Genomic DNA, 15663 nt, shown 5'->3' on the forward strand with positions numbered 1-15663 from the left:
CTCAAGAATCTGGCTAAAGAAAAACTGTTGCAAGACCAGGACAAGGTGCAGATGAGCAAAGAGGAAGGTGCGGGAGAACATGGCCTGGTTACTTAAGAAAATAGCCGACGTAAATCCAGGCATCACAATCAATCATTAAGATTTCTGCACAACCAGTGATGATGATAATTACCTCACACCAATTACTGGAGGCTCTTCACTGGACTTGTAGTATTATGGCATTGTGATTATTTTGTGTATTTTTCAATTCATAGATGAACTTGTAAATTTGTAAAAATATTTAGTTTATTGAGGAATGTATACGTGTCCAGGTTTACTCTCTTTATAGTAGTGCAAGAGCTGCAAAATGCGGTCTCCATGAAATGGAGATTGCATTTTGCAGCTTTGTATTACTATAAAGAGAGTACACTTTAATTTGTATCTATTTATCGCCAAACTTTTAGTTTAATAATTGAACTCATCTATTTGAGATAGTATTTTTGGTTTTTGATTTGGCTCATGATTTTTTGATTGTTAGTTTGTTGGTCGAATGATTCATGGTTTGGAAATTTCTTGGTTAAATGTTTTTGGATTTGTTTTATGGGGACTTGCATATATGCAAGTCAAATTTTTTTTTTTTACCATTACTCAACAGACAATGGTTACTGTCACAATGTGTAAAACAATCATCTAAATAAGGTATTCAGACAACAAGACACAAGACCTGTTGTTTGAATCTCATTTACATAGCACTACTAATAACCATTGTTTGTGAGCTTTCCTTTTAATAATGGTATATAAAAACCATTGTTTGATGTTCAATAAGATAAGGGTTATAATAAACACTTGTCTAAATTACACAACATAAGGCCGAAAACTGTAGTCTCACACTACCATAAGTTAGCTTATTAACAACAATTTTTGATTGTTATGTGAAAGATTTATGACAACAGTGCAGAATCTGAACTGTTGTCTATCTCGGTAAGAGGATGCCAGAGAGACAAGTCTTTCAAAAAACTGCTATAACCGATGTTCTACATGTACTCCAACAACAGTTTTTCGAGGAAAGGAAATTCACAGTTGATTACGAATTTGGGGCAACAGTTTTTTTGTCAACCGTTATTTCATAGGTGTTGTGTGATTGCAAATTTCTTGTAGTGAAAATTTCAGATATTACAATATCACTTGAAAAACGTGAGTTTTTCTTGCGCAGGAGCATAAACACAATTCAAATATGCATTGTTAAAAAAACGTAAGTTAAATTTGCATTTTCAAACACGAAAAACATTTTTTTTGAATTGTGATAGAAAATGCAAAAAAAAAAAGTTGTATTAAACAGATGGCCATTGAAAAACATTTAGTTTGAAAAAACTTATAAACGCATATAATTGTTACGTTATGTGTGAAAATAAAAAAATCACAAATTATGATATTTCAAATTATTTTCTTTGAAATTATGAGATTAACATTTTGTTTCTCACAAGATTATGAGTAGTGGGTTTCTTATAACCCTACTCAATTTGCAAAAAATCATATTAAAGTTCATTGTATAATATGTTTGAATTTCAAAATTAAAATGAAATATAAGTTACAAACTAAATTTAAATATAATTTTCTAAAATAAAATTTAAAAGTCGACTTTAAACTGAAAATTTAAAACGTGTAAGTAGTTATTCAAGTTATTTATGTTTCTTAAGATATAACTTAAACCCCGTGCGATTCACGGATTCTTTAATATTTATATATTTTAATTTATTTTATATAAATTTTATTAAAAATTTCATGTAAATAATTAAATTTTAAACAATATTCATAAGAATATCATTTTAATATGAATGTGTATAATTTCAAGATGATGTGAAATAGAATAATTGTATATGATTTTAATTTAAACTATTAACTTTATTCTTAACATGACAAATAAATGCTTATTATGGTGTGATTCGAACATGACAAATATAACTTTTTTGTTGGAGGGATTTGAACTTATTATGGTGTGATTATGCATATTTTAGTACTCAATAATGTTTGTTGTTGATGAGATTCGAACCTTAAAACTTATTTGTATCTCTATAAATAATAATTTAATATTTATTGTTCGAGGGATTCGAACCTGTGAGTTTTAGTATTGCGTCATTTTAATATTTAGATTTAACGATTCTGATAATTTGATTAAAAAAATCGATGGTTGTGAGATAGGATAACCAAAATGGAGGTTGAACCAAATTATACCTCATTACGGTTATTATAGTTTAGTATAGATTTGAAAAAATCCATTATATATATATATATGAGTAGTGCTAGAGTAGGTACCAAAATTTGGTCTCAAATGACGTGGCATTGGTGACTTGATAATTTGGGATAATGTGATTGGGGGAATTTATGTGAGTGTAGGGCCGGGGTACACTATTACTAATTGAGTTGTAACAAATCAAACCATAATAAGTGGTATTTGGGAATCATTTTGGGTACCAATTTGGTACCTCTAGAATTATCCTATATATACTCTGGCTTAACATGAATTTTATTTTTGAAGAATCAAATTTGAGACATCAAAGGTTAATATAAGTTATTTATGTTCACATCTTCCACCACTACACCAATATGAATTGTGTTATTATTTTAAAACTCCTTATCAACATCCACAAAAACATGATCTTTTTATTTTTTGATATTATTTTAAAATTACTTTATTCTAGTATTAGTGGAGCAATTTGAATCTTGACTTGATTAAATTGCGCTCGATTGGGTTACAAACTCGTTATCGAGTTCGATCACAGATTCAGACTTGATAAAACTCGAGTCGAGCTGAATTTTTTTGAACTCTACTCGGCGCAAACTCTTTTTTTAAAAAAGAATGAAAAAAATATATTATGTGTTTGTTAATTGGGTGTAGACCTGAAAATTTGAATAATTGGGTCGATTTCGGATCAGATTATTTTCGGATTTTTATATATCTGGAGACCATTCAGATCAGATTGGATGTGATTCATTTTGCGTTTAAATTTGATGAAAAATAAATAAAATTTGGATTAAAATCGGAAAAAATATTATTCTGGTTAAATTCGCTTCGATTCGGATCAAAATTTATTCATTTTTTCAATTTGTGGGACTTAAAAATATCTTTTTCATTAAATATAGTATTTTCAATATAATATTTTATACTTTTACCAAACAATTATGATTAAATAATTATTTTATCATAAATATAAAATTATTAAGTATGAATTTGATTCTTCGGGTCCTATCCTTAGTACATTCTAAAATAGAAAACAACATATACGATTTTTAATATTTTATTAGTTTATTTTAAATTTGGTCTCTACTCGGTATCTACAACTAATAAAGACATTAATGGAGGTTTTCAGGAAATAAATTTAATAACAAAATTTGTTGTTATAATCTTTATGATTGTTACTGGAAATTAATTAACTATCGCAATATTATTTCAATTGTAGTTGGCCATCAACAAATTTGTTGTTTAGAAATTTTGGCTTTGAGGTGAGAGATGGTTGAGTGTTTGAGCTAAAAGGTTTGGTAGGTTGAGACTGACTGATTTGGATTTGTAGGGTTTGTTGGTGTGGTCCTGAATTGTCTTCCTTATTTTTCCTCCTTCTTTCATCCCCTCTTTTCTTATCATCATCCTTCTTCTCATCCTTATTTTTATCCTTGCTGCCAGTTGCTCTTGATGATTGACTTGGATTTGAGCCAGAAGGTTTTTGCTCATCATGCTTCTGCTCATCATCATCCTTCTCATCTTTTAAATTAAATTGAGTGGTTGGCAACATGGTGTCAGAATTTTGTAGGTATCTGTCCAAGATCTGTCCAAGATTTTTATCATCTCCATATCCTCATGCTTCTTGCTCCTTTTGTACTTTAGATCAGACTATAGAGTCATGATCAGCCTCATATTTGATCTGACACAGTTTATAGAAACAATAAGATGTTTGCATTGTTTGATTATTGGACAGATGTATGCCACCCCTTTGTTTAGATATAAATAGGCTTCAGGAAAAGCTGCTATCTGTGCATTTTTGAGCTCTTTTAGCAGCTGGGTGTCCTCTTGAATAACTGGATTTACTCTTTCAATCATTACATCCAGCTCAGATGCTCTTAAAATTTTAAGATTTGAAAGAGACACCTGGAGACATCTATCCACACCACCATCATTGATATTCACAATAATTCTCTTCTCCAAGTAATTATCAATTTTCACAACCACTGCCCTAATAAAGTTGATGTTTTTGGCCAATGTTTTCTTGTAGGTGATGTAGTTATTTTGAAGAGATATCCTTAGTACTGCAAGAAGTTCACTGAATTCTTGATCTTGATTTGGTCCTTCTACATCCTTTAGAAGTCTTTCTTTTCCAACATCATGAGAGATTTGAGCATGTGAAGAACTTTGGCCAACCTGTATAGGCTCTTTAGATTTAGATTTACAACATCCTTGGATTATTGAATCCTAGCTTCAATCTCCCCCTTAGTCTTGGTGACAGGCATGAGTAGGGGAGTTGGTAATTCTGGCCTTACATCTTCAAGTAGTGAGGGCAATGGTATTTTGAGTTTCCCCGTGATGGCTCCCAAAGCAACAGAATTCTGCATTTGGAGATGCTTGTGACAATCCACCGGGATTTTGATGTCTTTCTGTTGACTCTGCACTAAGGATATAAGAGCTTGTACTTGTACACTCAGTGAGTAATTGAAAGATTGGAGAGAAAAAACTTATTGTTGCAATTTTTGAACTTGCAGTGTGGATGAAGATTGAGATGTGGAGGAAATAGAAACCCTAAAAGTGTCCTGCACAGCCTTTTTAATTTCATCCATGAGCAGGGATGAAGGAGTATATCTGCTAGAGTGCATTTGATCCAGATTCAGTCTTGTATCATTAGAATAAATAATTTGATTTTGAACTTGTTCATTCAGGGCCACAAATGAGGTCTTGAGATTCTTGACATGTGTTTCCATTCCACTCAGATCATACCTTGACATCTGGTCAGCAAAGTTTATGAATTTGTTTTTTATCTCAGTTTGAGAAGGGATGATTTGATCCATTTTTTTCCTCACCATCTTCATTATTTTATCTTGATGTCCAGTCAGTGTAATTCGGAGTGCGTTTCTAAAATTGTGGAAAGCCTTGATTTGAGCCTTGTATACATCATTGATGGCATCATACACTTTCTAAGGAGTTAGAGATCTAGCATTGCTTCCCAGAATAGTGATATACTCCTCCCTAAACTTAGCTAGCACAGTTTCAATATAAAATTTTTTATCTAGCCAAGCATCACAGTTTGTATCCTGACCAGCTTCATCAACAATTTTAGCTTGATTATCCTCGACATATGTCTGGTAGGCGAGTATGATAGCTTGGTAGTCCTGATTTGACATGTTGGATGTGAGCAGCTGTTGTGATATTTGTGCAAGGCCTCCAATCTGGTCAACTACAAGATCTTCAATGGTTGAAGGTTGATCTTCAGTTTCTTGGAGCCACTGAGAGATGAGATGTGGTTGTTGAGGTTGAGATGTTGAGGGTTGATTTGTTGGGTGAGAAGGTGATAATATAACAGAACCACATGTGACAGGAGTCGCAGTTTGACTCACAGTAGGTATTGTGGTTATGAAAGTGTGTTGTCCTCCACTGGAAGGAATTGGAGGGAATTTGATTGGGTTACTGTCATGTACACCAATCTTAAACCCTTATGTCCCTTTCAGAACACTATCACTTGAATGTGATGTACTTGCCTCCTAGCATCAATTACCAATGCAATTTCTGCTAGTGTTTTGCGGGGAGTCGTTCCTGGAACAGGAACCTCCAATTGAATTGGAGAGGATTTAGATTGCTCCCCCCGGGAGTACTACCCTTAAACTTGACAGCCTGTGAAGGCTGATTTGTATATGAAGGTGCATTTGTTATCACCATGGGGTCTTCAGTAAAAACTGATGAATCCCCTATATTTGTGATGGTGTCATCAAGGTCTACCCCAGCTAGTAGCCTCTCACCAACTAAGTTTGGTGTCTGGGTGGTGAGCAAGGTTTCTTGAACCATGTCACTTGAGTGAGTTTGTACTTGAGGAATGGGTTCAAGTGCAGTATGTGAAGAAGAAATTTGAGAGATTAAGTGTTGTTGATCAGTAGTGAGTGTTGGCAGCTCCCCCTGAATGGATGAGGAAGCTTTAAGGAATGTGCTCTCCTTGTGTATGCCATCCTTGTTTCTCCTTCCATACACTTGTATTTGATCAAGTGATGGTTGTGCAAACTTTTTACAGGGTGCATTTGGTAGAATATTTTGTTCCATAAACACACCCTGTTGAGAGGATGCCCCTAGAGTCAGTTCAAGTCCCTTATTTACAACTACATCCTTTTGAGAGATTGTAGAGGTGCCTTGAGTGGTCAACTCAGTTGTCTTTTGCTTCTTTGTTCTTTTGACCAAGGGTGACTCAGGTTGTGTTTGTTCATCATCACTCTCATTTAATATATTAAGGGTTACCTCATTTATCTTCTTTTTACTCACTTCACCCTTTTGAGAGGATTAAGTGGTGTATTTCCTAGCAACTATTGGTTTTGAAGAAGTAGGCTCAATATGGGAAAGTTCTCGTGGGTGTGCCTGTGTTTATACTTCGACAGGCTCAGGAACCATTGTTGCACTAGGTTGAACTACATTGATCCTCATATAAGGCATAGGGTAATGATAGGTCTTAAATCTTTCAATCATGAAAGGTGTTAACCTGAGACCCATATGTACCTTATTCTTAGTAGCAAGTGATCCAAATAAGATTTTGGACACTTGCTTACAGTTGCCTATTAATGATTTATCTACACCTTCAAGCATATGTATGTCATTTACTTTATGATTTAAAACAGACATAATGAATCTAAGAAGAAAAATTTCTTTACCTCTTGAAGTTAATGGCATGATGAGCTTGGTGCTCAATTCCTCCATAATGTAGTGTCCTACATTAATCTGCTTGTTGTGAGCCATTAACTAGACTAGCTTCTGAACAATAATAGAAACGTTGTCAAATCCTGATTTCCTTCATGTGAAAGCCCTCACCACATAATCAAACAGAAAGGACCATTCCTCCTTAGGTTTTTCTTGTTCAAACTTGCCAAGTTGATTTTCTCAAAGTAGTTGATAAAATCCAGAAATTCATACAGCTCCTCCTGAGTTGGAATCTCTACTAACTTATCAGTTGGAATGTTCAAGGCCAAGTTCATGTCAGCTTCAGTTATCTTAACCTGTTGTCCTTTAATTTGACAGTTAACCACTAGAGTTGAAGATTGGTCTTTATTCACAACTGTCCTAGCTACAGTTGTGTTCCAGAAATCACCCAATACATCTAGATAGAGAACTTGGTTAGCTGTAAGAGCTCCAACAAAGTAAGTTTCAGATAAGAACTTGACAAAGCTTTTGAAAGTTTCAGGAGCTTGATTGGCATCTAAGAATGCAAGGAAGTTGGTCTCCTTTGGGATGAAGGGTACAATAATGTATGATGCCATTGTTGTGTATGTGAAGATTAATGGGTAAAGGGAATTAGAGAGAAAGGATTTGAAACGAGAGAGAAATCGGTTTAGAATTGAAAAAGCTAGGTCACTTAGAGTTCTCGAAGGCGTAAATTGTTATGCAAGACATGCCTGTATCATAACAAGACTAAGTCATATTGACAACCCTAAGATTAGTTGTATTGTAACCTTAATCTGTAATCTATACTTGTAACACTTAATGTCTGTAAAATGTAAATGGAGCAGACTGGAGCATTTTTCCCTAAACAGTGTCAAGCCTAAGAATTTTATCTGGAAGAAGATCAAGAAGGTCATGCCTCACAAGAATTATGAAGAAGCTTGGAGTTGAATAATTCTGTTTGGTGAAAAACATTCTAAGTCAAGATCTCTAGAAGTCACAGAATTAGTTTTATAGAGAAGTCATTCGAGAACTCAGAAAGACCTATCGAGAACTCAGGAATTGCCCACCTAGAACTCAGGAATTGCCTATCGAGAACTCAGGAATTGTTTATCGAGAACTCAGGAAATGCTATTGGAGATATCGATAAGTCAGATACCCATTCGAAAACTCAGAGATATCGATAAGTATACATTCATTAGAGAACTCTGAGTTATCGATAAGCCAAAGTCCATTTGAGAACTCTTAGTTATCGATAAACCAAAATTCACTAGAGAACTCAAAGTTGTCGATAAGTCAAGTCAACAATGAAGTTTCAGAAATATCGACAAGCCAACATGCCTATCAAGATGTCGAGTTCTCTACAGCTTAATTGGAGATCTCGAAGTGAAGAAATTTCTCTAAGTACAGAATTACAGAACAGTTTAATATCCAAGGTTGCAAATCAACAAACAATTCACACAGCGGAATTGACAAGTCTACAAAAAGCAGCTTGGGAGATGTGCAAGATCAAAAAGTAAACATTTAACTAAAACACATTCACCCCCCCTGTGTCGTATTCATACCTAACAAGTGGTATCAAAGCAAAATCTGAAAGTAAACAGATTAGATCTTGGAAAAATGAATACACAGAAAATCCGTAGTATCAAGATTCCTCCCTTTGATAAGGCCAACTACACTTTATGGAAAAAGAAAATGTTGCTGTTTATAAGAATGGCCAATCACCTGTACATTTAGATCCGCAAGAATGGGCCCTTCACTCCTATGGTTAGAGTTGATGAAACCACAGATGGTGACATGGTTATTCCAGCTCATTTTTCTCCCAAGGATCCCTCTGAGTATACTGATATTGAAAGAGAGAAAGTTTCCCTAGACAGTACTTTGCAACTGATACTAATTGAGTCACTTGATAATGTAATGTATATTAACATTGTCAACTGTGACACTGCTAAACATATCTGGGAAAAGATTGAGATACTCTGTGAAGGAACTGAGGAGGTTAGGTCAAATCAAAGAAGGATATTGATTTCTCAGTATGAGGGTTTTATGGCTAAACCAAAGGAGGGTAATACTGATGTGTTTGAAATGTTTAATAAGCTGATAAATAACTTGCAGCTTCATGATAAATTTTATGATTTTGAAGAAGTGAATTTGAAGTTCTTGCTTACTCTCCTTGATCATTTGGAACAAAAGATCTCTGCAATCAGAGAAGGAAGGGATTTGAGTACAATCACACTGGAAGTGCTCTATGGGATTCTGAAAACTTATGAACTTAAAATGATTCAAAAGAAATCATTAAGGGCTGATCAAGGATATATAATGGATGGCTCAAGTGCACTGATTGTGAATGATGGTCAGACCTCTAATGATGAGCAAAGATCCCAAACTCCAGAAATTTCTACAAGTGAGAAAAGAGTCAATGACACTAAAGAGCAAGTCAAACTGGAATTAGATGAAGAAGATGAGTTCTACACTCTTGATGAGCTTGATGAGCTAGACAAATCAATGGCTTACTTGGATAGAAAATTCTCTAACATTAGAGTGAAGAAACCAAGATTTTTCAAGAGCAAAGGACGGTCCTTCAACAAAGACAGCAGCTGGAAAGGAAAAGGGAAGTACACTCCTGATAGCAAAACTCGCTACAAAACTGGATATGTTGATAGATCAAATATAATGTGCTTTAACTGTGATGAGTTGGGCCATTTTGCTACAAAATGTAGGAAACCCAAGAAGGCAAAGAAAGACAAAGCCTATCTTGAATTGGAAGCAAAGTATGATGCTCTTCTAAAGAAGCAACAAGGGAAAGCTTATATTGCAGAGCTAATGGGTTGCAGCAGATTAATTTCTAATAAATCAACCTATTTTGATTTAATTGGAAATTAACTGAAATATGAATTATAAATATTTCAGAATCTCTATATATTTATTTTTCTTAAAAACTAAAAAATTAACTTAGAATATTTCAAATTCTAAGTAAACTGCTTAGTTGTTAATTTATATTTTAAATGTGTAAAATTAACACAAGGCAGAATAACAGTACTCAAAGGTATAGAGAACTGAGTTCTCGATAAGTCAAAATGACTTATCGACAAGTCATTTTAGAGTTCTCGAGTGAGTCCTCGATAAGTCTATTTGCAGACTTCTCGAATGACTTCTCGATACGCTCTATTATGACTTATCGATAAAACCATGTAGAGTTCTCTAATAGTGTTAATTCACAGAGTTCTTAACAAGGATATTTTGAGACTTATCAATAACTCAGAACTAGACCAATTTAAATCAATGAATTATTTTAGACAAATACTTTTGGAAAATTTATTCTGTTTCAATTTGATTCAATTCAAATAAATTAGAATTATTTCAGTCCTTTTTGGAGAAACTGGGCATTTATCTGACATTTCGATAAGTCGTTTTTGAGTTCTCCATAAGAGTAATTTAAACTGACTTCTCGATATGTACTTCTCACCTCTAAATGACTTCTCGATACCAAATGTCTATTTTTGAGTTCTCGACAAGGCATCTACTTTTTCTATAAATACCCAGACTTCTCGATACATACACTGTACTTACACTTTTTCGAGATCTCAAGTGACCTAGCTTTCAGACAAAAGGCAATTTCTCTCTCGTTCTTGCTCCTTTCTCAAAACTTTTTCTTACCCACTACTTCTAAACACTAAAATGGCACAAAACATTGTTAGAACTATCAATCTAGATAAGGGAACTAACTTTATTGTTTTTCTTGATGCTAACCAAGCCCTTGATAGTTTCAAGGGGTTTGTGAAGTTTCTTTTTTAATCCTATATTGAAGGTGCTTTAACTACAAGTCCTGTGTTGTATTTGGACGTTCTTCATGAATTTTGGACATCAGCTATAACTAGGACAGTTGTTCTAGAGAATGTCACTTCTATGGTAGTCATATGCACAATTGGAGGCCAGGAAATTGAGTTTTCAGCTGTTGATGTGAATACAGCCCTGGGATTGCCAACTGAGAACTATGGAGAGATGCCAACTGCAGATGAGCTGAGTGAATTCATGGACTTCATCAACTACAGTGGCTCAATCAACTTGGCAAGCCTGAAGGACAAACCTTAGGAAGGAATGGTCCTTAGTGTTTGATTCTGTAGTGAGGGCTTTCACTTGCAGAAAAACTGGCTTTGACAACATCTCAAGTGTGGTGCAGAAGCTGGTGTTCTCAATAGCTCACAACAGACATTTGAATGTTGGGGCTCTAATTCTGGAGGAGCTGGCTACCAGGCTTACTATGTCTTTGAAGAATAGAGGTAAAGAAATCTTTTTGCCAAGGTTTATTATGTCTACTTTAGCTCATAAAGTAAATGACATACATTTGCTAGCTGGTATTGATATAGTAAAATTGGCAATTATAAGGAAGTGTCCAAAATAATATTTGGCTCACTTGCTACAAAGAATAAGGTGAGTGTAAGTCTTAGAATCACTCCATAAATGTTGGAGAGATTGAGGACTTATCCTTACCCTATGCCAAACATGAGGGCTCCTAAATTTGCTAGTTCGGCTATGGTTCCTGAGCCTGTGGAATATCACTCAAGAATTTGTATGATAAAACAACAAAAAAAATATTTTTTGTCTGAAATTTCTGGAATATCACTCAAATAGATTAATTTTTACATTAATATGGTTCGATCATTAATATGGTTAAATTTATATCCAAAATTTTGGCAAAAAGTTGACTTTCCCCCTAAAAAGAACTTACGACAAATTCTAATTTCCCTCGAAAGTCGGTTCAGTGATCTTTTCCAGCACAAATATTTCGCCATAAATTTAGAAAAAATGTTTTCTTCATTTAATTTTAAGTAAAAAATTTAATAAAAGTAGTTAACTTACGACGGATTTTTCATACCGTCGCAAGTTGAAATGTTTTCATTTTTACTTTAATTATGTCGCGCAAAAATTTATTATTAAAATACTAAGCTTGTGACGGTTTCGAATACCGTAATAAATGCTAATCTTTCAAATCAAGTAGAACATGTATGTTCTGCAATATAAAGATGTTTGTGTCGTAAACTAAACATATTTCGTAGAAAAATACGTTTTACAATTTTCTGCTCGTAAACTTTACGTGTTTTGCATAATTTTCTTTAAAATGGTGATTTTTTAAGCAAGATGATTCATAAAATAATATGTTTTACAATATTTTACTTAATATTTTAGTTACAAAACTTATGTGGACTCGATGAATCTTCAAAAAATGAGGACTCTAAGAACTTAACTCTCTATATAAATTTCTTATATACTTATCTATATACATATATATATTTATTTATTTTCTATTTCATTAGTAAAAATTACGTATTTATATTTATATTAAAGTTCTAGAGATAACTGTTAAAAAGTGAACGAGAGAATCATAGATTTATGTTGAGATTCGAAATTTATTTAGCAGATTTTAACATTATAATACTTTAAAATATTCATTAACACTAAAATAGTCACAACAAACATTTTTAAATTAAGATTTGAATCAACATTTATGAGATTTAAAAATAGATTCTTAAAATTCAATTGAATCAAAAGTAGATTCTAAATTTTTTTCATGATTCTTTAAATTTTCAAATATATTATCGTCTGTATTTAACTTTATGGAAGCATTATAAAAAATAAAAAATATTTATACATTTTTCTGTTTTAAAATTAATTTCAAAAAAAGATTCTGTATTTTTAGAGGATTCTTTTGGAGTACTACCCTATATCAGGACATAATTTGTTAATTATTAGTAGATTGTTATAAACATTAACAAGCATATAAACATTAATACTAAGTCCAATTTAAATTAATGTGGCATTCAAATAAAAAAATATGGATTAAACTAATAATTTTAGCCCATTTGTAAAAACAATTTTAGCGAATCTGTAAAAATATTACCGTATTTTTTGCCTTTTATATTATTGTTCTACATTTTCACTTTACATAATATAACTCGATCATGTAAGGAAATTATATAGCAAAATTACATAAATTAGAATGTATGATGACGTGGTATTTTCTTATTCGGAGTAACACTTGATGAGAATGTAGTATAAGTTACATTGTACTTGATCTTTATTTCATTGTATGTTTTGTGTCTCTCACCCTGCACTCTTGTTGGTGGTATTAGGTCTTCATTTCACCCCAAAGCCATCTCTATTATTCTTCAAAGATCTAGGGTTTCATCTTTAAAAGACATATCCAGCGATTGAATTTTCATCTGATTTGGCATACAAAAGGTTCATGAATTTCTTCTTTTTCTTCAATGTGCGCGTATAATTTTTGTTTTCGATTTGTTGGTTTCCATTTTTTTAAATTTATTTTCAATGATGTACCAAATTGTTGGTTTTGATTGAAGTCCCTTCTATTTTTGTGTATATTATAGTGTTAAATTAAATTATTTATCTTACTTAATTTTTAGAAAACTTCCGATTTTGATTTGGTTCATTTGCGACAACCCATGATTTATTAACAATTTGATTCTAGATCTTACTTTGGGTTGGTTGATTGGGTTGGTAAGGTGTTTGGACATACCAAAGATATTTCGGATTTTGATTTGGTTCATTATGTATGATAACTCGCGCATGATATATTCACACTTTGACTCTTGTTCGGATCTTGGATTGGTTTGGTTGGTTAAGTGACTGGACGGTCCGAAAACTGAAGAGGTGTTATGAACAAAGTCATTCACCACAGTTCGAACCCCTCCTCCGTCGTTAGGTTGTATGGGGCTTAAATTCCTCTCATTAAGTTATAATTTTTATGTATTTTATAAAAAACATAAATATTTACGAACTTTCAATATATTTTAATTTTATGAAAATTTAAATTTATTTCGAGATAGTTAATTTGCTTTGTATCGTGCAATAGTACTTTTTTATGATTTTTGGAGATCGTCTTGCTAAACGTTTTTTTACTATCCATTATATTTGCGAAAAGTCAGATATTCAATATCAAAAAAAAAAAATTTCCTTAAATATTGAGTTAATTATGTAATATATTAAAATCGTGTGTGTTGTTCTGGATAGGGTATAGCAGTTGATGCATATTTTTCTTATTTTTTTTGTCAAAACTTATACTGAATTGTTAGAAATAGTTGTGTATTTTACAAATAATTAAAATTTAATTGTGTTATAGAGCACGGTTGCATATATTAAGTGGTTAAGAGTTTATCCTTTCGATCATCGCTCACTCCGAGAATTTTTTAGAACATATACTCATTTGTAAGGATATAAGTCAGATATTTGTCAAAACATAAAAGAAAATTTTAACTTTTTTATACGTGTGTTGAGGTGAAATATATATGAAGTTGTGAAATGCATGTTAGCAATTAATCTAATTCTTAGAAATGGTCAATTGTAATAGAAAGAAATAGGGTTGGCTACTTATTTTTTTAGGAAAAGCTTACTATATTTATTCATGAACCCGGAACATTATTTATAATTATAAAAAGAATTTTTCCTGAAGTTTAAATATTTTCTCATTTTTCCGGAGCTTTTTGTCCTTACACTTGTGGTATATGAATTTTATATATATTTCATATCATAAATTATTGATTTTCCTTGATAGTAATAATCTCCTTATAATATACAGTACTTATTTCATGTATATAATTGAATAAGCTCCGCACTTCAGAGTCCCTGCTGCAAGATTTATTTGTTGCTTACATAAATTTAATTTGTTTATTTACCTCTTCATGTAGTCTTGCTTCAAAATGAATAAGTGTTGTTCTACAGCCTCAAAATCTTTGGAACAACTTGTAGAGGCCACTAAATCGATATCTTGAGACGGCGCAATGACTTCAGTTGTGCAGCTACAGGAAGAACAAAGCTGTCAGCGTTTCTCATTGGGGTAACTGTCTCCTTTGTTCATACTATGCAATTTCATTAGCATATATTTTATTTTATGCATATTATGCAGATGTCTTGAAAATTTTATATTTTTTCCATGTTTTGAATATTATTCATGACACAATAATATCTTTCTCTTACGATTTAATATATTGTGTCTGGCCAGGGGATTTGTGGCTGACATGAGGGTTAAAAATCCAAAGGTGTGCAACCCCTTTGATGGTTCTAATAACGCTGAAAAAATTTATGAAAGGCTACGACGACCACTTGATGTTCCTTGCTTTAGATCATTGCGCTGTGAAATCTGTGTCGGGAGAGTTGTAGGCTCTAGCACTTCTGCTGAGCAAAGATTGAATGCTGAACAAAATTTCCAGCAGATCTTAATTCAACCCTCCCACCCTCTTATATTTTGTTTAATTTAAATATATTGTTATTGGTAGCGGTCTTGGGTTCGAGCCCGCGCACCCTCTTATATTTTGTTTAATTTAAATATTGGTATAGATATAAAGAAAGGCCTAGATGCATGCCTAGAGGGAGATAGAGTTCCTTAGAGAATCATTATTAAAATCACTTTTTCCAAAATTATTCAACTGTGGAATCAAATTTAAAATTAATTTATTTTTTCAAATTTTAATTGTTAAACGTTTTATTATATATATAAATATACATTATTATTCTACATTAGTAACAAATTTTATGAAATTTCATAATAGAATTAACTGCTCTATACAATTCTTTGGAGAAGAGGGTTTACTCTCCAAGAAAAGCCTAGATAGATATATATGTCTATTTTTACTTGTGCGTGGAAACTTTGACTACCTAACACTTATATCATTTTCAGTATTATGTTCTTTTTCCTCATTTTCGGTTTCTTTTCCTTCTAAAATTTTTTATATTGGACCCTACATCGCAGGAGACTCAAATAAAGTTCGTACAGA

This window comes from Apium graveolens, chromosome 7, assembly GCF_009905375.1.
Source record: "Apium graveolens cultivar Ventura chromosome 7, ASM990537v1, whole genome shotgun sequence".
In the NCBI taxonomy this organism is placed as follows: Eukaryota; Viridiplantae; Streptophyta; class Magnoliopsida; order Apiales; family Apiaceae; genus Apium; species Apium graveolens.